This window comes from Solanum pennellii, chromosome 10 (assembly GCF_001406875.1).
Source record: "Solanum pennellii chromosome 10, SPENNV200".
Classification (NCBI taxonomy): domain Eukaryota; kingdom Viridiplantae; phylum Streptophyta; class Magnoliopsida; order Solanales; family Solanaceae; genus Solanum; species Solanum pennellii.
In genome coordinates this window covers 42,389,347-42,414,253 of record NC_028646.1, presented here as the reverse complement: position 1 = coordinate 42,414,253, position 24,907 = coordinate 42,389,347, and the positions used below count along the sequence as shown (strand labels likewise).

The following is a 24,907-nucleotide window of genomic DNA, read 5'->3' as shown; positions in this document are numbered from 1 at the left end:
AACTACACTATTTAATGTCTACAACCACCCTAGAAAAGAGTGGCCTAAACTATGAAAATTGTGGCCTTTAACAAAAGGCAACACTTTTTGACTTTAAGCCACACTTTTTCAGGTGTGGCTGAAAGCCCCGTAACCTTAGAGTTTAGGCAACAATTTAAAAGTGTTGCCTTATCAATTGCCCTTAAAAGCGTTGCAAAAAGGCAAAAAGGCCACGCTTTTGCAGCTACGCTTAAAAGTGTTGCCTTATCAGCTACACATTTAAGAGTAGCTTTAACGGCAAAAAGACCACGCTTTGCAGCTACACATAAAAGTGTTGCGTTATTAGCTAGACTTTCAAGTGTAGCCTTATAAGAAAAAAGGACACACTATGCATCTACTCTTAAAAGTGTTGTCTTATCAGCTAAACTTTTAAGCGTTGTCTTTGCTACCATATTGCCGAAAATTATGAAGTGTTGCCTTCTATATCTAATATATGACAACACTTTGAAGTGTAGTCTTTGCCCATATGCATACAAAAAATACATTCCTATGGCTACACTTTTTAAGTGTGGTAATATTATTTTGGCTATAGAATATTTATATGCCACAATTTCTAATTAATATACACAAATATTGTTTTGCAGTAAATAATCTCAAAAAACAAATTAGCCAATAAGTAACTCAAATTTATAGATTTTCCATAAACTTCGAAACAATATTCTAAATGTGTACACAATAATTAACAAAATAATCTTACACTAGTTCAATATATTATAGCAATGAATATATTTCACAAAATCAACCATAATGTATTCAAACATTTATAGAAGTTCAAATACTCTCCATCATTCACTTCAATGAGATCAATTTGTTTTATGGTGACCCTTCAAACTTGTTCACCTTCACTTTTCTAAACATTTAAAATGTACAGCAATATCAGATTCCAACAGTTATAGAAGAGGGAAGAAGTTCAAGATAAATTCCATATTGCAACACTTTAATATTACAATAGTTTAATACTGCAGACTGAGGCAAATTTAATCCAAATTGTAGATTGCAAATTACTTCAAGTTGCAAATGTATTCTAGATTGCAACTTTTAGTTGCACATCAACTAGTTACAAAAACTAAAAAACCACTCGGACGGACTGGATAGACATCTTTCTCGTGTTTTATCATATGCAGTTGTTTCATATTCGTGTTATACATGGTAATCAAACAGCTCATAAGAGAACGAAATTGTTATTTACCTTTGCTCAGTAAAATTATTAAAAATTAAATTGATACAAAAAAGACTATCAACTAGATTTGTGCATTTAGAAGTTCAAATCTATTTTATTTCTTTACAACAGCTATTAAGAATCATGCAACATCATAAGGTAGAAGGCAGAAAAAAATAAAGAGATTAATAACATATTAGCCTAGTAGGATAAATATTTTTTCTATTTGAGAAGGGAAGTAATAAGGAAGAACTAGTAGACAAAAATAGTGTGACCATGTTCTGCCAGTAATACTAGAACAAAAATGCTGTAGTTTTTAACATAGAAAAAGTGACACTTAGAATTGGCATGGATCCCCATTCAATCACTTCAATATTTTCTAAAGTGCATTCAAAACAAACATAATATGTTGAAATGTAGGTGACAATCAACATACAGATAAAAACAACCAATTCCAAATATAAAAAGAGATAGATCTGTTTAAAGATTAAAAAAATTGTGCTCTAATTTTCTTCATCACAACATACACTAGGAATAAATACATCACCTCAAGTACAATGGAATCTCTTGTCATCCTTCTCCAATTTTGGTATTGCTTATTGATTTTTTCAATACCAGCAGCCTACTCCTTGAAAAGAGAGTAGAATATCTTTGTTCCGCCAAGGAACATAACAACAACATACATGTCTCCTACTATTTTCATTAGGTCTTGCAGTTTGTACCTGTTTAAATTATCCCGTCAAGTTAAACAAGGTAGGATTTCCATAAAATGAGGCCTAGATAATTGATTCTTCTATAAAAACAGAAGGAGCAAGTAAGTCAACATCAAATGCAAAGGCTAAGATATGGCTAACCTGAGGCTTAACTTCAACAATGAACTGCCCACTCTTCACAACAACATGCTCACATGCAAGAACACTCTCAAGATGGTCTAACATCTCTTTTTCTTCCCAAGACACAAAACCAATATTTGTATCTCGACAATGCCAAACAATAACATTCGGTTTTGTTTCAATGGAAGTACCATCTGTAGCTTCGGTATATTATTCCATAAGAGGTTCAGCTAATTGCGTTGAATCAAAATTATTGTTCTGCCCAATGACTTCCTATGCATTATCTACAGACCACCTGGTAAATAAAGATAATAAGTTCATGTTTACATACGAAGTATGAAAAATAGACACAAATACTCTACTGAAATTCTAGTACTAGCAGTATGATTTATAGTAGTGTTAGAAGTGATAAATGAAGTGATAATACTCAGAAATTATTTACCATTTGCATATATTACATCGAATTGGTAAAATGTTTGGAAACAATACTCATGCAATGAACCAAAAGAAGCCAAAAGAGTAATTGTATATACTATTTAAACTAATAAAGCAACAAATTTTGTGTTCCTCTATACACATCAAATAGATTAACCAGCATCCATTATATTATCAATTGATAACCATCAATCAAAAATCCAATAGTAGTAGTACTAAATTCATGTATGAACCTGTAAACATGATTGCTGCTGAATGAGGGGAAGCACCAGCAGGAGTTGGAGTATCTATATTAGCAACATTTTCCATAGAACATGTGTATTTGCATCAAGTGGGACGAACAACCTGGTATACAACACTACTTGCTAGGTTATATACATCTTTACTATTATCCTCACCAAATGAGAAAATGTAGCATAAAGCTGGAACTCTGCTTCCTATAACTAATGCACAGTTATAGTGGAATTTCCAACACAAGTAAATGAAATTTCGGTAGTCTTAAATGTTCCACTGTCCTTAGGATTTTAGTGCCTGCCTACATTGCATTTGCATAGAAATCTGCATAAAGATACATCCGATATTTCCATGTTAGTAATCATAGAGTTATATAATCCAAAAACTTGGAAAAGAATTGAATTAAAACAGTCCATTTCAAAGTAGGAGGCAGCTGAACATACTTTTTGAAAGCAAAGAGTCCAAATGGAATTCATACAAGTAAGCAATATAAGGGAAAAACATACGTAAATTCAAGTTTAATATAACCTATGGTCATCATTTACCTAGAAGGAAGAACTACTTGGGAAACGAAAGGTGAATGTGATGTCTCTTTCTTAGCTGAAAGTCTCTGAACTTTTTGAAGCTCTTTCAATACAACTTAAAAATGTAAAACAAATTTTGGCATTAGTAATTTTCTTGCTAGCATGAGAGCAAAGAACGAATTTATCATTACAAGCGAAAGAGACCACTTTGACAGAACAAGAGCAAAAAATAGATATACGGTAGAAAAATTCTTAAAATATAAACGAAATTTGATGAGAGATGATTAATACAGGTTTTGCTAATACCTATCAAAGTGTAGAACTACTATCAGACGCACAAATTAACAGAGGAGAGAAATACTGCTCATGTTGCTATTTTTATATATCCAATATAATTGTATTATACAAACACCAACAAACGATAGCATTAAACCATAGTGTACAATATGGCATGGTATCAAATGAAAATTAGAAGATAAAAAGAATAAATATTTGCACCTTAATCTCCCATGAAAAAATTCTTCATTTGCAGCACCTGCGCAATACTGATATACCTACAAATACTAATACCAGCAATATTTAAAAACAATCTTCCATAAGTTAGAATTTGGCGGTAACATTTCTCAAAATTCATATGTTAGGATTTGGGAGAAGCTTTTGTAGTTCAAGTTCAATGTAGAGGATGCTCTATTTGGCATGATATGTTGTGTGCACCTAAATTAAGGAAAATTTTATAAAAGAAATTTAGCATTTGCTAAAAATTAAGATAACTATTAAGATAGTTTTATGTACTTTATTCAATTTTCATATACAATTTTGTATCTTGATGCATATTCTTTTTAGACAACATGTGTTTCTCCTTTTACTTAAGAAGAAACGTTGTTATAAGAATCAACAATAGGTAGAACAGTATGTAAATATCACATTTTCCTACTTTTAATAATTTATAGGCTATACTGCATACATCTACCCAAGCAAAAGAAAAAAATGAGCAACCAAAAGAAGGCACAGAGTTGAAATAATCCCAAGTTTGCATTGGTTCATTGCTTCGAAGTGAAGAATCAACACACTTAAAATAAAGCAATTCGAAATGTAAAATTTTTGTGTTAACATAGTGTTTGCATGTGATTAAAATAGACTCTGTTACTACAGTACAATAAAAAAGACTTTATATTTACATATTTAGGAAAATATTTGAAATAATAAAGGTCATAATTTGAATTTGAAAGTCAATATATGATATATTTCAGAGCAATCCCAGTATAGAAATGCCTAACAATGATAGTATGAATCAAGGAGCAAATTTAAAGAAATAAGCTACTCTGCTGATCAAGAACTTCCTACTTCGAGGAATGTTAATAACCATATATTAATAGGGGCAGTTTAAACTGTACTGGTATAATGTGGAAAAACTGGTAAATGGATAAACCTTAGTAAAAATTAACATGTCATTCTGTGTACTAATCCTCAGCTTTGAAAGTTAAACAAGTATCAACTATTGTCACGCTAAATATTGCACTAACAAACAATTATGTTGTTTCTAAAGTAATGCACGTGTTCGATAGAATAAAGGATAAGTGCACAGTAAGATACAATATCATAAGCATAGAAAAGAATCAAATAAAATATCTAGGGTTTAGGGATTAAGAAATAGATAAACAAAGAATAAATTATAGCAGCTATGTAGCAACTCGATGTTATTACATATATTTGGAACTTCTTGTATTTTTGGAAAATGTAGACCGTACTTCGAAGACTAGTGAACTTCTATTTATGCTTTTTACTTGAATTACCCTGCTCAATATTTTTGGTGTTTTTCTTTTTTAAAACCGCAATAGGCCAGTACTCCACGGTAGAGAGAGTAAATGGAGACACCACGCACCAAATATACATTGTGATCAGTAAACAAAAGTTAGAACGCAAGAAAGTTTATTACAAAAAAATATCCATGGCATCATAATTCTAAATGAAAACGCTGACAAAACTACTACACTAGCAAACAGCATAACAAAAATATAAGCATTTAACAATATTCACCTTGGTGGTCCCATGAGCTGGTGACTGCTTTATGAATTGGGGACCTTCCAACACTCCATCTTTGTTCCTCTAAATTGTTCTTAAATTCCAGTGTCTCTATTAGAAAAATAGAATTACAAAATGAAAGAACAAGCATACAAAACTATAGATAGATTTCAAATAGAAATGAAAACTTATGCTGGTTAAATTCCTGAATTTCCTTGAAATTTCTCTTGTAAAGGTGATGATACAGTTTTTTACCTCTAAAACTTTTCTATGGTAATAAATTACTTACTATTTTGTCCAACAAGTCATAGGAACTTCGTGATTTTGTGGCGTCCCTTCAAATGAGAAATGGAAAAAAATACGTCTGTGACCTATAGTCACAACCACTATGTGAACTAGTCTGACATTAACCAACATCTTTCTTCAGTTATGTCGTCACTCATGAAGTTGATCTGATATATTACACATAGTTTAGTCAATGAATGACTAAAGAGGAACACTTAGAGATGTTTTTTATCCATTCAGACTAGCGATAAATGAGCCCCTCAATCTTCCACTCAATTGAGTTAGAAAAGTATTAATTGTAGTACTAATATATCATTATACAATTACTCCTTTTTTTTCTAATTTCATTTTTTACATGATATCATCTAAAAATTTGGTTCTCATCCAGGAGATTGGTTTATTTTGGAGTCTTGGAGCAAAAATTTTTGCACAGCCAGTGGCCCGTTGGATACTACAATATGCAGATACCTATAATAGAGGAACTTCTAGATACTTAAGTTTAGGTTCATATGCCAGAAATTATAATATGAAATGTTTTGAATATTCATTCCTATCTCTGGTCAATCATTTAGCTTTATGTACTTTACAAGAAGATGACCATTATTGTTTTCTCATCAAAGGCCAGTTAAGGGCAATTGCCTGGAGATACCATTGTATAGGTCAAGGAGACTAAGCACATATACGTAGAAAGAACACAAACTTCGACATTACCTCACATATAGATAGATATGATCAAATCTCAGATTAAATATACTATAAAAATTATCATAGTATTCCATGTAATGCCGAAAAGGTCATGATCATCATATTGCATAAAATAACGCCGACAAGGCCACATCAATAGCAAATAAAGCACATAACGCCACCACCATAAGTGGACCATACAAATCACCACATAATTGAAGTCTAATAATCATAAAATAGAGGAAATAGGGCATCTTACCACCACATCATCCTAAATACCTCAATACAATGCCAAATCACCACATTCGATATTATAAGGCCCTTACCCATGGTCATAAAAAACAATTCAACATAATTGTATTAATATTCATGAAAAAGGTCAAATTACTACATATTCATTAATATAATGATACCTAGATATCAATTTACTACAATTACTACATCAATAATTAGCCTACATAAAACTACATTAGAATTTATCAACATTAGACAATATCAAGTAACCCATAACTTAGTCAAAACAAAGGTTCATAAAATTCATGGGTTCATAGGTTATTTTAGATTGAAATCATAAATAAAATAAAAATTCAATCATTATTAAATGTTTAAAAACCATTAATGCAAGAACCAGTGGAATAGATTATAAAATTGGACAATTCAACGTGAAAACACTAGAAAACATCTCTGGAAGTAGGGATTTTGTATTAAGAGAGTTTCAAGGATTAAAAACCATACCTTTATGAATATAATTCATCAATTTGATGAAGAATATCCACACAATTCTTCAATCCAAGCCCTTTGGTGAGTTTTTACACCGATGGAGTTCTAGGGAATTTCTAAGGGATTTGGGATTTTAATTTTGAAAAATGAATTCTTCAAATGGTTAAAGACTTATATACACACTTAAAATACCCAAAACAACCTGAAGTAACCTCAAAACTTATTATTTGTAAGTGGCGTGAAATTACAAGTTCACCCCTCAACATAAAGTGAACCCGCGCAGAACACATCTCCAAACGTTGGTTCCTAATTGATGGGGTGTCCATGTCCACACGGACAATCCCGTCCTTTGTTGATGGATTCTGAGACTAGAATATGGGAGTTTAGCTACCTAGTCTAAGTAAAAAATGAATCCCTCCACCTACGGGGCGTCGACCAGGCCATTGGCTGTCATTACCATCGGTAAGTTTGACTGCCTTGGGAAAATTTGGCCACCAACATTGGTCTTTCCTCAAGGAAACTGACATGGTCCTTGGGATGTATGCCCGGGTGTTTCCAACAAAAACATGATGATATTTGAGTTTAGAACCTGTCACATTAATTTCATCAAAGACAAACACGTAAAACTCGACGAAAAATGCCTAGACACACAAGGTCATTTCAAGGTAAACCTTTTGAACGTCATTAACGTTCTTGGACTTTTGAACTACAAACTCGACAAAACTTGACACACTGCTTATATATGCAGTAATAACTCGTTTAAGAACCTCATAACCCTATGGAATCACACATAAACACATAGAACCACATATGAGGCATAGGGGACTTAGTCGTCGAATGTCTTAGTCGTCCCTTGACATTTCACTTTCAATGCACCAAAACCCTTAGACACTGCCTTAATGTCATAATATAGATCTATTTATGACCTTAGAACATCATTACCAACATCTTAGGATCTAGTTCACCTAAGTCATTTTCTAGGTCTTACATTCTCTACGGCTGCCACTCGTTGGTTAATAAGGATAACAAAATGACTTTCTTAAAGGTCGCTTCATGTCGGTCCGGCCAACCTAAACCTAAGGCCACCATTCACACAAGAAGGATACCATTACGATCTTCAACTTGATGGATATAATAACTGTCTTTTTATATTCAAGGTTCCATGTTAGATGTTATTTACATATTAAAGGTCCTATGTTAGTAATCTTAAAAAGTGTACCATATTAAGTCTACGGATCCTAGACTTTCATTCAACATTCATTCTACACATACATGTCAAAGGTTCTTAAGCCTACTAAGTCAAGATGATCATATTCACATTTTTAATGCATCAAGCAAAGGGACGTAGGTCTATAAAAATAAGACACAAACATCATTTTTTTTACATGTACAATCACATTCAACTAGCTTGTAGGTACAATTAAGTCTACTAGTAGGCACCCTATCCTTTCCTATAGAAACATCAACATAGTCAATCATAAGTTTGATATAGTCAATCAGGAGAAATCATGCTTTGAATTCACTTATACTCATTAGCCATTATTGGACTTAATAATTATCACATTTATAGCTACAAAAAAATATCACAATTGATAATGTAATGCCAACAAGGCTATGTTCTTCACAATTATAACACATAAACACCGCCATCATAAGTGGCCCATAAAAGTAGTCAAAATTGAACAGTAATTCTACACCATATAGGAAGATTAGGTCATCTTACCACCTTTTCTTCAAAAATATCAATATTCCAAAGCATTCTCAATTGAGTTTAGTTCACCAAAGACTCTTACCAATAGGCATAGCCACAATTCCAATCAGATCAAACCAACGCACCAATACAATATAATATGAAGATAATAAAATTAAGGTAGCTTACATATAAGTCTAACATAAGATTTACATAAATCAATAGCTAAAAATAATCTAAACAAGAATTCAATATAATAGAGCCATGATCAAATCACACATATTTTAACTAAAAATTAGTATTTCTTGAATTGCTTGGTTTTTATAAATTTTTTTTATCCAAAATCATTCAATTAACATCGATTATAACATAAATGTAGATACAAATTATTTTATGCAAGAACCTATGGCTAGAAGTCAAAATAGAAGGTTTCATATTTTGAGAAGTCTTCGAAGAGCCTTTGAAGTTTAGATTCTTGAAGAAATGTAGTTAAAGGATGAAAAACCATAACCTGATTGATAATGAACCATGAAATTGATGAAGATTTGATGGAAAAATCAAGCTCCTAGTCTCAACCTTGCTTCAAGCTTTAATGGAGTTCTAGAGAATTCTATTTGGGGTCTTTGGGTTTTGATTTCAAAATGAACTCAACTGTTCGTGCTATACTTAAAGAGTCACCTAAAATATCCAACTACACCTTATGTAACCTTCAAATATATATATAGAATGCGGGGTGAATTTCCCATCTTTCCCCTAGGTTGGTCGAGACACCAACAGAAAATTGTAGGTGTAAAATGACGAAGGAATGAATGGATCATAGACTAGAGGGATAGCCGTACTGGCAAGTCGTCATTGGGGTCAGAGACTTCTCTTTGGGGGCTTAATCTCACACGCCAAAGTGTGGAACAATGGTACCCGTTGACAGACTGTTCCTTGGATGACGGGGCATCGTTTGCCCAGTCGTAGATTGTGACTACCTTGGGAAGTTATTAGCCAAAGGATGGGTCCTCCTCAAGGACACTTAGGGTTGTCCTTGGGTAGTCAAGCCTGGATGTTTCCAACCTAAATACGCTCCTCTATTTCTTTGGAACCTCTCCCATCAATTTGAACTCAAACTAACATTTAAAGGATTCAAAGGCACACTAGAACACACAAGAATGACTATAGGAAAAAATTTGAATGTCTTGGATGTTTGTCCTCAAAATTATTTCAAACTCAACACACTCTTAACACTACAATTATCCTTTTTAAGACCTTATCAATTTATGACACACATGTTAGCTCTAGTTTTACCTAGTTCGTTTTTAGGGTGTTACATTCTCCTCCACTACGAAAACATTCGTCCTCAAATGACACTAAAACACTTTTAACACCACTAAGAGATGAAGACTCAATACTTTAACCATATCACAACAGATGCAGTTCACATAGATAAAAGGAACATCAATTCCACATAATAAAGAGACTTATAACACAAAAAGAAAATAGAAACTACATCTACAACTAATCATGCAATGACTTACGTTTGTCCTTTCACATAGGAGGAACTCCTTCTCCTCATATCATAACGCTCATATAAAACATTTTTATGCACGTAAAGCCAACTTCTCATGCAAATGCAATTAATCAAGGATTTCAAGTACTTCACTGTAATGCATTCTCCATTATTCAATAATGCATCTTTTAAGCAATTTATTATGAAGGCATGAAAATATGAGAGACAATCATATAGACTCATTTTACAACATCAAAATAACCTCAAGAGATGCACAATGCAAGGATAATAATTAAATTGATTTTCACTTAGACTCCTACTAATATATAACATACTACAATATCATTCGAACTATCAAGTTTGAATAGAATATAAGAGAAGAGACAACAAATCACCACCCAACTACTCACCATGCACCCCCACATAGAAGGAACCCATCACAACTATAGAGAGAAAAGTATAACATAGTGGCATCTTCACCCAAATTCGCCTTAGCTTTGAGAACATAGAAGTGATTCCTCTTCAGAGAACCACTATCTGTAGCAGTAGGAGGAAATATTTTGGTCAATCTTCCCCTATCATAAATAGTTAGACAATCTCTAACCTTATGATCATCGTTACCACAACCAGAGCAACCACTGCTATCGACTAAACACTTCCAAAAGTGCTTCTTCCCACAAGTAGCAAATGTAGGCTTAACACATCGAGAACCACCATCTCTGTCATAAATTGTCTTAGGAGCACTAGAACCATCTTCCGTTGGATCCCTCTTTGTAAACGTAGGTTGAACTTGCACATCAGTTTTTCCCCTCTTAGAACCTCCACTCCTCATTCAAAATTTGGACTCTTCAATGGATTAAGCATACATCATAAGAGTAGATAGATTCATATCACCAAGGAGCATAGTCGTACGACACTCTTCCTTCACAATATCCCAAACACCAATCACAAACCTACTCATCTCATCCCTAGGGTTAGACACCAATGATGGAGAACACTTAGACAGTACGGGAAACTTTGAAGAATATTCTTTAACATTCATGTTACCTTGCCAAAGGTCAAGGAACTCTTCAACCTTCAGCCCCCTCCTTTCTTGGGGAAAGTACTTTGATAAGAATGCCTCATTAAACTATTCCTACTCTATAAAGCCGATGACGAGAATTTTGAATCTTCATAAAAGAATAGTAGGTATACTTTACCAAATAGTCTTGTCCACAAGCAAATCAATGTTGGGCAGTGGAAAATCATCTTTGGTGGCCTCATTTCGCCTTACCAACAACAGGGAAACTCCGAATACAGGCCTAGATTATTTGTACAGGCAGACTTTTTTTCATTCCATTGAGTGTACAATACCTGAGCAACCTTTTTCAATTTGTACGAAGCTAACACCGGCTTATCCATAGAAGTCACTCCCATAGAATGCACTATCTTATACACACAATCTAGAAACTCTTGGGAATCATCACCCACCATATAGCTAAGGAAGATAGGAGGATTCATCGTCACAAAGTCCCTCAACCTAGAGGTCATATTACTCTCCAAAGAACTCACCCTAGGCTCTACATGCCTATTCACATAAGCTGTCATGACTCGGGATAATTATAGAAGATCCTATCTAATCACCCCATTAGTTATGCCCGGGGGAACAACTGTAACCCTATTTCCTTTCACAAAATATACGGGCTTGATCAACTCGGAGAGGAACTTGGACACCTTGGGGAGGAACTTCCTCATTCACCCCTTGATCTTCCAATCTTCTTGCAGCCATTCTTATTAAAATCATATCCTATAATCACAACAAAAGAGATTAGGAATAGACAGTTATAACCTCAACTCCATGGAACGACGCAAGAGTGATGAAGAAAGTGAAACTCTATTTTCCTATAGCCTCTCTCTCATAGATATGTCGCGACTCAAACCGATTTACAAGAATCTACTAGATGTTGCTTGAATGTGACTTTGTATTCCGAAGGAATACTTCATAACCTATGAACTAATACAATGTTTTTCACAACCCCAAAGTACACTCTAGAATATAGGTCTTCATTCATGTCGGGATATGACGTATTCGACCTCTCTGAAGTCTTGTAAAATCCCTTGGACATCATTCATTGCATATAATGTATGAAAACTTGTGCATAATTAAAACTCTTCACAACAATAGAATAATACTTGAAAATCTCGTTTATAGAAACATAGAAATGCTAAGTCTTCTTGTAGTCATCTTAGGCAAGTAAATATCTTCGGTCACAACCCACATATCAACAAAACTAGGAAATATCAAATTATACCACAATGTCTTACAACAGTAAAAGCTTAACAAGACTATGTCCTCGAATCAATTGAGGATGTACCACAACTTGCTATAATGGACGCTAATTCCAAGCTTGACTTCAAATGAATCCTCTCAAATTTCACCTACACCTTTACAGATAAGATAATATATGGAATTAGTACACTACAATGCACTAATTATGATGACATGGAATTAATACAATTCTAAAAGGAAATTTGAGTTATATTCATTCATGATCTTTTAACGAAAATTTAAAACAATGATATGAATCACTTACAAGTCAAGATACATACATATAGAACATATTCTAAGTCATACACAATATTGCATCAACATCACTTCGAACGATATATGCATATAACCCTACTACCAAAGGTCCTCCTAAGACTCACTTAAGTAAGATATGAAGTAGCCGCCTATACCACCCCTTCACACACACCTAAACAAACCTCAAGGCTTTCTAAATTAATATTATCCCATTAAATCATTAGACTCCCTACATAGAATTACATTAAGACACACCTAAGTAAGATATGAAGAGATCGCTCGTACACCATCTTCAAGCCTACGAAATCAATACGTAAAGCTACTCTAGATAAGTACCTTTTTATTCACATGGATTAGTTTAAGTCAATGAATAGTCACTAAGACACATAAGAGATATTCACATTTTGAAGACTTGAGATAATGGTATTTGAAGACCTAGGGAAACTTTAAGGGTCCTAACCAAATGACTCGACATAGGCATGGGCGTGGCAAAGGGTTGACATGAATGACTTTGCCAAAGGCAAATATCTGGGTGGAATCAAAAATGCGTTGTGTGAGATGAGTGTCGGTATCCAAAAAGGGTTCAAAATATGTTTGTAGGGAAGTGTCAAGACATGACATGGGTGTTGCCAAAGCAACAACCTATGACATTACTTGGGCGGTGGCCGACATCGGTTGTGGCAAAAGTTGGCATGCAAAAATCACATGGTCTGGTAAAATGTGGGAAAATTTAGTTGAGCTAAATTTAAGTTGTCAATTGTGAATTAAAGTATAAATAAAAAAATGCCACGAGTGTATTAATAGTACGCATGGTCAAAGCAAGGCAGCGGCAAGGTGTCGGTGGTACACATGCATGGAAAATGTATGGATGGATTCGGGTCGATTTTTATGAGGTAATGACTTTACAATGTCAAGAAATTGTAGTAGAGTCAGAAATATTAAAGGAAGTGCAAAAAAGGCCGAAATCCAATCAGACAAGTCATATGCAAAGCACATGCGGCGCCTACCTTTTCTCCATGGATCTAATACCTAAGAGGTATGTAAGCTTACATAGAGTTTTTAAGTTCACCCACATGCCAATATTGTAGTTTTTCAGTGATATTTCATGCTGAAAATTTAAAGATTAGAGTTCTTAATGAGTTCTTGATAGGTCTTCTAAAGGTTCATTCTAAATCTTGTTATGTTGGGATTTTGATTAATTATTTAGATAAAATTGAGTAATTCGAGTGTTAGTTTCATTATATTATAGTGTAATTAATTTAAGTCATCTAATACAAGTGATTGGGGAATAAACCGTTTGATTTTTGGCATGTTAGGGGAAAAAAAGAGCAAGGACGTTCGGCAAAATTTCTGGTTTTGGGACTTGTGTGGCTCGCCTTTTGAACCTTTTGAGAGAGTCCTTTGGATGAGTCTCCTACAGCTTCTAGAAACTTGTTTCAAGACTCAAGTTAGTGGCCATGAGAGTGAGGAGAACATATTAATGAGTCTACGTGATCACCTAGATCATTCATATCATGAACCATAACTTTTCAATTCATGATTCACATTCAAGAGACAGTTAATAGTAGAGTTCAAGAAAGACATAAAGTTAAATTTTGAATTCTTTGAGATCCATCCTTTATTGAACTAACTTTTGATGAAGTAAACAACCGAATGTGAAGGGTAATATGCATGAGTTCCGTGTAGCTATGTAGTCCTTGAGTTAAATTTTTCATGCCCATAATTTGGCATGAACCTTATGTGTCGAACAATCTTGAGATGAGAGGTACCTTTGAGTTCTCGAGTTGAGTAGTTTATGCTTATAATTCTCCATGAATCCTCCAAATTGAAAATCATGATATCATCCATAAATATGAGATCATGATCCTTGACTCCATACTTCAATTTGAGGAAAGTTAAGAGTCAATTCTACAAGTTGAGAGAAAGTTAATTGATATTTCTTAAAGGTTTCAAATAGTCTTTAACAAATCTTTTTAACTTTGTTTTCAGGCTCAAGTTACAAGTTAAGTAAGTGTAAAATTACAAATGTTTTCACATTTAAACAAGTAAAGAGCCTTCGGGCTAGTTTTGAGACAGAAGTAATAACATTAAAAAATGAAGCAAGCAAGGAAACTATGATTTCCAAGAGAGATTTTAAAGCTATGTTTTGAGAAATAATCTCAAACCACAAAATGAGTAAGTATTAAAAACAAGAGAGCCAATATATTTTTTGGAGTAGTATTGAGCATCGATGTGGGGATATGAGTTTTAGATTAACTCAAGTCTTCATGAAAACCATGTAGCCATCATGGGTATAAAAGGGTCATTATTTTTTATATGAATCCTTTTCACAGTTTACTAGTTGATCCTTTAGGCAGTTAAGGTCCTATTCCCTTGAAAGGTTAGGATTTCCGAGCAACGTGGGCCGAGTAGAGCTGTATCATCACTATAGCTCTTAAGATTTTTGTCGGTTAGAGAAACTCCAATAGAAATTATTGTATTCTTATATATATATGTTAATTGTACTTTCATATACATTTCAGAGTTATGTTGTTTCCATGCTATATACAAAAAGTTGACATCGTGTTTTTAAAAAGATTTTCTTTATATTACACTTGTTTTAAATTGCTTTTTATTCAAATGAGTCAGTTAGGTAAGAGGAACTGAGTATTTTGAGTTGAGTATCTTATGTTGGTTTGTGCTTCATTGAGCCGAATATTATATCTTTGATGTCCAGTATCAAATCCTTGAGTTGAGAAACTTATTCTTATATTGAGTTGACTTAAGTGAGTTAAAAAAGAGGTAAGTATTTTTACTTTTTATACAGGTTTCAAACTTATGTTATGCTTTAGAATTCACCTCACATGCTCGTACATTCCATGTACTGAGTCATTTGGCCTGCATCTTTTGATGATGAAGACATGGGTATTCAGGATCATCAAGAACATCTTTGTTGATACATTCAAGAAGTAATATCCTAAAACAAATTAAGGTTAACTAGAGCTTCGTGAGTATTTCATGAGTTCATTTTTTGTTAAAATTGATTACAATGATGTTCTTACGCATTGTGTGAAGTTTGGTGACGTTTGGAGGTCAAACGTCCAAGAACATCAATGACGTTCGGAAGGTGTGCCTTAGAAAGTGCAAGTGTGTCTTCATGTGTTTTAGTGAATTTTACATCTTCGTTTGAATCAAAATTTATGTGGGATATTACTAAGACATAGATGACTATATATAGGGGTTTAATTTCCAGTTAACACTCTACCTAGGACCCACGAGGGGTCCTAGAAGAGGACCCAAGACTTAACACCCAAGCTGCAAAATCACTACTCAATCGACGCCTAGCAGCCTACTGGCCATAGCCATGATGACCACCCGTTGTCTAAGGATGTAGGTCAAGACTTGGCGTTGGAGATCAACACTCCCGCAGAATTTGCAGACCTAAACAACTCCCATGTAGCACGGACCGTCGTTCATTAGATGCCCTATTGCTTGGGTCCATCGATGGGTCCTAAAAAAAGTTGTCATGTTTTCAGTGTGTTGGCTTGGGGTGTTTTGTAAACTCACCCCAAGTACGTTATGACCCTAGGACGATATTTTTAGTTAATTTAGGTTATATTAAGTGAGTTTTAAGTCCTATACCTAGACAAGACCACTTATTTCAAATATTCAAACTCTCTTTCTCTAAAGAAAAACTTTCCCAAGTCACCATTTGAGCTAAGACTCTAGGAAGAGCTAAGAGGTCTGGTTGGGAACGTTTCTTCACAAGAAATTAGTGGTTTTCCTTCTCTTTGAGGTATGGTAGTCATTATTGAATTCTCTTCCATTCAAGGAGTCATTTCTAAAAGATTTCAAAAAAAAATTTTTAAACTCTTTCTTCTCCTAGTTTTGATATTATGCATTGGTTTTCATGTAAAAGTGCTTTAACGATTAAAATATGTTGTTTCTAGTATTAATTGAATACTTTGATTGCAAAACCGTAATGAACTCACATTTATGCATATTTCCAACGCTTAGCTTAAGAAATGGGTTAAATGAATATGTTTTTGTAGGGTATGAATTTTTGTTTTCTTATGTTGTTATTATGGTTTACATACTGCACTAAGGGCCATATTATGATGAAATATTGCAGAATTTTCTATAGTTTGTGAAATTATGGTTAAATGGTGAGTTGGTTATGTTGAATAACTCTTATTATGAAATGATCTTGAGTTGTATGGTCCACCTTCTTGCTGGCGGCGTTTACTTGTTGTATTTGGTTATATTTGTTATGTATTGTGAGTATGGATTTGAAGGTATAATGTTTGAAATGAAGTGATAAGGATGAGGTTAATGTTCATATGTATTATGAAGCTTGAATAGTATGTCTTTATTATATAATGCCTAAATGAAGTATATGTATATGTTGAGCATGCTAGTGTGTAACAAATGATGAATGAAGGTGTAAGCATGTCTAGAATTCATTGTTAATGAAAGTGATTATAATGTGAAAGGTGTTCTCACATATACACATACTCACACGTTGAATGAATGAATAAATGAAGTTAAATAATGTGAATAAAAGGGGAGTTTTTGGGTGAACACTCATTGTGAGTTGAGATGAAGTCTTTAGCAACAACCTCACTACCTTCTAAGAGATTTCTAATGTAGGTTGGACGATGGATACCCATTGTGAGTTGAGATAGAGTGTCAAAAATTCATCATTTACCTTTAGTAATGAATGTTTAAGACTCTTTGGGGGAGTTATCCTTAGCACCAACATGATTTGTAAAAGGGGTGGGTGCACATTCTGCGTAGAGATGTTTTACCCAATGAACCTCTTGAGTTGAGTACTCCTCGCGAGTAGAGAGTGAGTTACTTAGTAGAAATATCATTATCCCTTAATTATACTCCAGGAATAACTATTGGGAAAGTCATGTAAAAGGCAAAAGAAAGACCCTACCCTTTGCAAGCAGGGAACCCTCATCCGATAAACCTAAGATGGGGATTCCATGTCTAGCTCTCATGGTCTATGTCGGTTAAATCTATTCCCCCCACAAAAGAATGAACGAACTAAGTCTCCAAAACGAATGTACTACTTAGGGGATCTGGTTATATGGAACGCTATCTATCTATTGAACTAAGTAGACCTTCTAAAAGGGGAGTGTTTGTGTGTTCTTTCATGAGTTGTAAATGAAGTTAGATGAGTTAAGGTCTAATATTAATGATGGAAGATAAAGTTAACTTTTTTGTAATGAAGTTATGAATGACTAATGTAGATTTCTTACTCCAAGGGAATCCTCAAGGAGCACTAAGTGGGAGTAGTAGTATGGGATCCTACTCTCACATTGAAATTAGTGTAACATAAAAGTCTTATTGGAGAAGGGTACTTACATGAATTCCTTAATGGATGAATGTTTTTCAAATATCTAACCAAGAGTGTGGACTTGTTTCTCGGATGAGGTAAGCCTTTAGTTGGTAGTCTTAAGGATCTCTTTGGTGTGTCTTGAAGGGGGTGTATGGGAGGTCCCTTCTTGTCTTATCTTAGAGAGTTATAGAATAACTTTGTTAGGAAAACTTGAAAGGAAACCAGTTCAAATTTCTTGGGATGAATTGTTCACTGTAAGATGTCACTGTTTCACTGTAAGGTTTTTTGAGTTCACTGTTAAGTGACTCCTTGTGCTAAAATTATGGAACTATTTTTGTTATGTGTTAAATGATGATTCTTAAAGTATTTTCATTTTATATTCATGAAGGTTTTACTTATTCGACATGAAAGCTTATTTTACTAATATGTCTCTTTTCGCATGTTTTTGCATATGCCATACATTATAGATACTTTTCTATACTTTATAGGTATAGGTTGGAGGCAAGGAAGAAGATTAGAAGGCAAAGCTTGGGAATTTATCCTGTCAATACTAAGTATGTCCTCTTATATTTAAGGACATTGTTCTATTTCTTAGTTTCTATCGTTAAGACTTATTATGTATTTTCATTTAATGTAAAGGGTCGTGTCCATAAGATATTTGTGTTGTGTCTTAAGTTGGCTTGTGAAGATGAGATCAATCCTTAGCTTTTATGAAAGATGTTTTCTTTATTAATTTATTCTTCAAAATGTTTCAATTTTTCACTTCTTTGATGTCTTATGTAATTAATCATAGCTAAGGCTTGTACAAGACCTCTGAAAGGTCAGGTACTAAATTGTTCTGACCTATGGGTGCTCTCTTCTTCTAAGGGTACTATCGAGCATTACAAACATGATATCAGAGCATAAATCTATGAAAAATAATATAGGATCTAAAGTCCTCAAAAGCCACGTGCAGTAGAGTATTGTTTATTGGTGTGAGTCGCTACACATCCATGGATAAGAGGCTATAAGATGATAGAAGTTTCACTTTCTTCATTATTCTAACGTTGTGCCTTAGATTTGAGTTCTATAACATGCCTTTTCTCAACCTCTTATCTTTGTGTTTATAGGACATGAATACGAGGAAAGAAACCACCAGGAGGAAGGAGGAACATGTAGCTAATGAGATGATCCCTCCCCGTGTTGACCGAGTTCCTATAGGTGGCCTAGAGAATATGAATGAGACGGTTCCCCCTCCAGAACCTCAAGGACCCCAAGTACCTCAATTCCCCTGATTCCTCAAGCTCCTCCATCTCTATTTGTTTAAGGGGATATGACTAATGTGGAGTTGAGGACCTACCCAAATTGATGAATAAGAATTGCATGTCTTCCTTTGAAGTCGTCTCGAAGCCCTTCAACGACAGAAACCTAAAATATTGGGGAAAAGGAAGAAAATGGGTTTAGTGCACCACTTGTACTAAGTATAAGACCATATGCACACATATCATAAAATCATGCTAAAAAGGTACATTTCTATAAAACATGCTAATTTACATTTAGAAAGACTTATGCGCATTCAAGAAGACCATACCAATCAACAAAACATATTCATTAAGTCAAAAGCATGTACATCACAAGACCAGAACAAACCCTAAAACCACTCAGGATGCATCACAATACTCAACGAAACCCTTGGTACCCTCTGTTAAAGTCAACACCAAAGCGGAAGTAAGCTTATCTTTCAAGATTTGGAAGCTTCTTTCACATGCCTCTAACCACTCAAATTTCATACTCTTTTGGGTGAAAGTAGTCAAGGGAGATATAATGGATAAAAAACAATCCACAAACCTCCGATAATAACACTCTAGACCCAAGAAACTCCTAATGTCGGTTGGAGTAAAATTTCTAGACTAATTTTTCACCGCCTCGATTTTCCTTTGATCAGCCTCAGCCCCGTCACTTGAGATTATATGACCAAATCACATCTGCTATACTTGGCAAATAATTGGTGTTTCTGAAGCGCTTGTAACACCACCTTAAAATGGTCCATATCTTCACCCTAACTTTTCAAATACACCAAGATGTCATCATTGATGACAATAACAAATGAATCTAGGTAACTTTGAAACACCCTACTCATAAGATCCGTAAATACCGCGGAGCCATTAGTGAGACCAAAGGACAAAACTAAGAACACATACTAACAATATCTAGTACCAAATGTAACTTTTTGTATATTCTCACCTCTCACACTAAGTTGGTGATATTCCGATCTCAAGTGAATATTAGAAAAGTAGCATGCCCCTTGAAGTTGATTAAACAAGTCGTTAATCCGAAGGGGAGGATACGTGTTCTTGATAGTGACTTTTATTTAGTTTGTGATAATCAATGCACATTTTAAGTGACCCTTCCTTCTTCTTCACAAACAAAACCGGAGCACCCCATGGAGAAATACTAGGTCCAATGAAGATTTTGTATAGTAAATCTTTAAGTTGAGCCTTCAACACTTCCAATTCAGCAAGAGTCACGCAATAAGGAGAAATTGAAATGCGATTTGTATCTGGTAACAAGGCGATACCCAAATTAATTTTCTATTCGGGAGGAATACCGGGAATATCATTAGGAAAGACCTCTGGCAATTCCCTCACTACGGAGAATGACTCATTGGGATAAATTTCAGAGTCTCAATCTTGGACTCTTCGTATATGGTATAAAATCCTGTTAGAGATCATCCTACAAGCTTTCTAACAAGAAATGAAACGAACTCTAGGAATAGAATTTCTCCCCTTCCACTACAAAACGGGCTCGTTTGGAAAATTAAACTTCACCACTCTTGTTCTACACTCTATAGAGGCAAAGAAAGCATGCAACCAATCCATACCCAATATGACATCGAAATCAAACATATCAAGTTCTACTAGTTCAACAAGAGTGACTCTATTGGGCATCATTATAGGACAATTTCTATACACACTTTTGGCAACAATCGGCTCACTCCGGGGTAGACACCATAAAAGGTTCATTGAAGATATCGGGAAAAATGTCAAACTTTTAGCTACTAGAGGGTAAAAAATGACAAGGTAGCACTGGGATCAAGTAAAGCATATACATAAATATAAAAGACTTTTAAAATACCAATCACCACGTCGGGGGAAGTCTCTTGCTCACCAATAGAGCGGAGAGCATAAAAGCGATTCTTCTTCGAAACATCATTATAACCACTTTCTTTAGCTTGACCACTACCCTTGTCTTGCCCCTTAAAATTTGAGAAATCTCTAACTTTATGCCAGCTTTTACCAGAACCAAAACAATTGCCCGTTCAAACTAAGAATTCACCACGATGACCTTTTCAACACTTAGCTAAAATAAGCTTCTTGTATGGTGAACTGGTATCCGTTCCCTTTTTAGGCTTAGGGTTAGCTACCCTATCATCATGAGCCTTGGGAAATTTTGTAGGAAATTGATTAGAAGACCTCTTCTTTAACCTAGGATTTTCTTGGATATCAAGCCTACCCTTTGAAGAACCAAAATCAAAATACCTTGCCCTCTTGGCATCTCTACTCTTCCTTTTACCCCTTGCCTCCTATACTTGTTGAGCATGAACTATGACATGAGAAATTTTCATATTTTCATGTACTCTAGCCGAATGATATTCTTCTTGCAAGTCATCCGACACTCCCGTCACAAAGCGCTTCATTTAATCTCTAGGATCGGAAACCAAAGAAGGAGCATACTTTGACAATTAAGTGAATTTCAAGGAGTATTCAAGTAGACTCATACCTCCTTGACGAGGGTTGATAAACTCCACCACTTTTGCTTTGCGCTTCTCCCTAGGAAAGAATCTATCAAGAACAACCTTCTTGAAAATCTCCCATGTCACCTGTCCACCCCTTAAAGGCCTATTGTCTCTCCATTGGACGTACCATGTTTGGGCCACATCCTTGAGTTGATAAGTGGCTAACTCATCCTTCTCACTAGTAGTCAGCACCATAGCATAGAGTATCTTGTAGACTTCATCAATGAACTTTTGGGGGGTCTTACACATCCTTGGACCCCTATAAAGTAGAGGGATTCGTCCTAGTGAAGTCCCTCAAATGGGAGGCCGTGGGCTTGAGGAGGAACACCTTGGGTAATGTGGAGAAGGGCAGGCCTTATGTCACCATCCGCCAAAGGAGGAGTATTGACCGGGGCTTGGTCATCATTATTATCCACTTCGAAAGGAGGGATTTGATCACCATGGGGAGGAACTCCCAAATTAGCAATATTTTCTTCAAGTCTTAGTGTCGCGTTCCTTCGAGTATTTATTGCCTATAATCACAAAAAAGGATTAGATGCTAAAATCACATATAGTCAATTCTCTAGAGGCATGATATTGGACTTCCAAGAAAGTGAGAGTTTCCTAAGCATCACTTTGGTTCTTATCCATAAGTGTGGCGCGCCTAACAATTATGAGTAAGAATATACATAGACGTGGTTGAGAGAGACATCGACTCGGAGATATTCAAACTCATGTTCTTATACCTAGTTTGTCACATCAGGGAAGCACTCACTAGATGTAACCGGCGTCGTCGTCCTCTTTGAGGACTAAGACTTGCCTCTTAGTTTACATCATTACATGCATAGGTCAAAATACGGAAATTTTAAACACTTTTTCATTAATTTTGCATTGAGATTTACATAGTCCTCTACATATAGATAATATTCATATTGAGTATACATAGCTCTTTCGTATAAAAAGATTGCATAGTATTCTAGTTTTATGGCACATAGATATATAAGATATAACATAATCCCAAATCGATGTCTCATCTCATAACCATCTAAGAAGAGTATAAAAATTTGGGCCTAGACCATACATCAATGTAATAGAGCCACATATAGGCCATAGAATGTTTAGTACTCAAATGAAAGGAAAGAACATGGAAGTCTTAAAACTAGAACAACATAATAAGCTTGATAGTGGCATTGCCCTCGAAAAGTGAGGACCTACCCAACTTAAATGAATGAGAATTCAAAGTCTTCTTTCAAAGTTGTCTGAAAGCCCTCAACGACCGGAACCTAAAATGTTGGGGAAATGGTAGAAAATGAGGTTATTAGATCACTTATACTAAGTATGAGACCATATGCACACATATCATAAAGTCATGCTAAAAAGGGACATTTCGTTAAAACATGCTAATTTAAATTTAGAAAGCCTTGTGCACATTCAAGAATATCATACCAATCAACAAGACATATACATCGTGTCAAAAGCATGTACATCACATAACCAACAATACTTTCTCTAGTTAACATACATATCACGTAATTGAAAACATAATCAAGGAAACTCTATAATCAAGTTATCATAGCCACAAGCATGAATATGAGTTTATTACAACATAACCAAATCAATAAAATTACCCATGAACCTCACTAAGTAAACAAGTGCAATGTCCAAGAAAAACCCATAACCTTACCCAATCAAGTAAACTTAACAAGACTCATAACCAATGTCCAACTTCACATAGCATATCATTAAGAGTACATATCGTCATACTTTATGAATATATACCAACAAACGTTTATAAGTGAAACCAATCATCATGTAGTATCATGAATATGCAAGATCATCATATACATAACATGTACAAGTTTAAGCATATTCATATTTAAGAACAACCTTTAAAGCTCCCTTCAAGTCAAGATAGTGCAAGAAAGAGATATAGTTCCACACCCCTACCTAAGCTATGTCAAACCTCTTAAGTCACCCAAGTTGGTTTGTACTTCATTACTTCATTTTAGTTCAGGGAAAACATGCCTTAACCGACATAGACCACAAGATCTAAGTGTGGAATCCGGTGTTGTAAAACCTTGCACCGACGGATGATGGTCTACTGGCCAATGCAAAGCCAAACACAAACATAGCTTTCTAGGTAGATCCATTAGCTAGTCATCTTATGGGGGAATCATAGTTCAAGAACTACGAGATAGGTATGAACCCTCTTCATGCCACTTGGAAATTGGAACTTTATCACATGGGAATCCATACGATGAATATCCCTTATTGGGGAGTCAAAACCTCATGTGGAACTATAGGTTGAATCTTTCTCTATGGAAAGTCAACACCTCCCATTGTTAAGCTCACTATACATTTACACAATCACATCATGATAAGGTATATTATTAAGTTATAAACATCTTTATAACATTTACATCTTAGCCAACAACTCACAATCTATAATCAATACATTTCAATACAACATAATTATAATGCAAGATATACTTCAACCACAATTGAAGTAAAGAATTGACATCACAAGACCTACCAAGCCTCCTTCATAATCCATCATCAAGTTATTTCCATTGACCCTTAACTCATCCCAATAAGGGTTTGATATCATTACTATTCAATAATTATCATGACAACAATGTCAATTTGAATCACTAGATTACCATCCATCACTAGTTCATAGCTTAAGATAAGGGACTTAGGTCAAAGTCACAATCTAGATCTATTACTAAAGAACTAGCATGATAGGAATATAATTCATCCTAATCTATTCATAATTGATACAATTACATCATGTTGTCGTAATTCTACTAATTACGAATTCAACTGAACCAACATTACACCATTCATATTAAGATCACAACCTAGTGTTAAGGGGAATAGGTAATCTTCTACAAACTATACAAATCCATAAATAAGTACTGTAATATAGCAATAATTCATCATAATATACTCAATAAAATCCAAAAAAACCATAAAAAAATTGATTCAAAATATCAATTTCGAGATTGGAAAAGACCCACTTGAATTTCATGCTTTTGAAATCAATTTGATGGAACATTTTGGGGAAAGAAGTTCCAAAGGTGAATGGAATCACATACCGTATTGTTAGATAAATATTGATGGATAAACCTTGATAATTGAAGA

General features: G+C 34.6%; 1 pseudogene; it reads right to left on the bottom strand.

Moving 5' to 3' along the window:
- Window positions 1-769: 769 nt before the first annotated feature.
- LOC114074241 lies at window positions 770-10,952 on the bottom strand (annotated as a pseudogene).
- Between the last annotated feature and the right edge of the window lie 13,955 nt (window positions 10,953-24,907).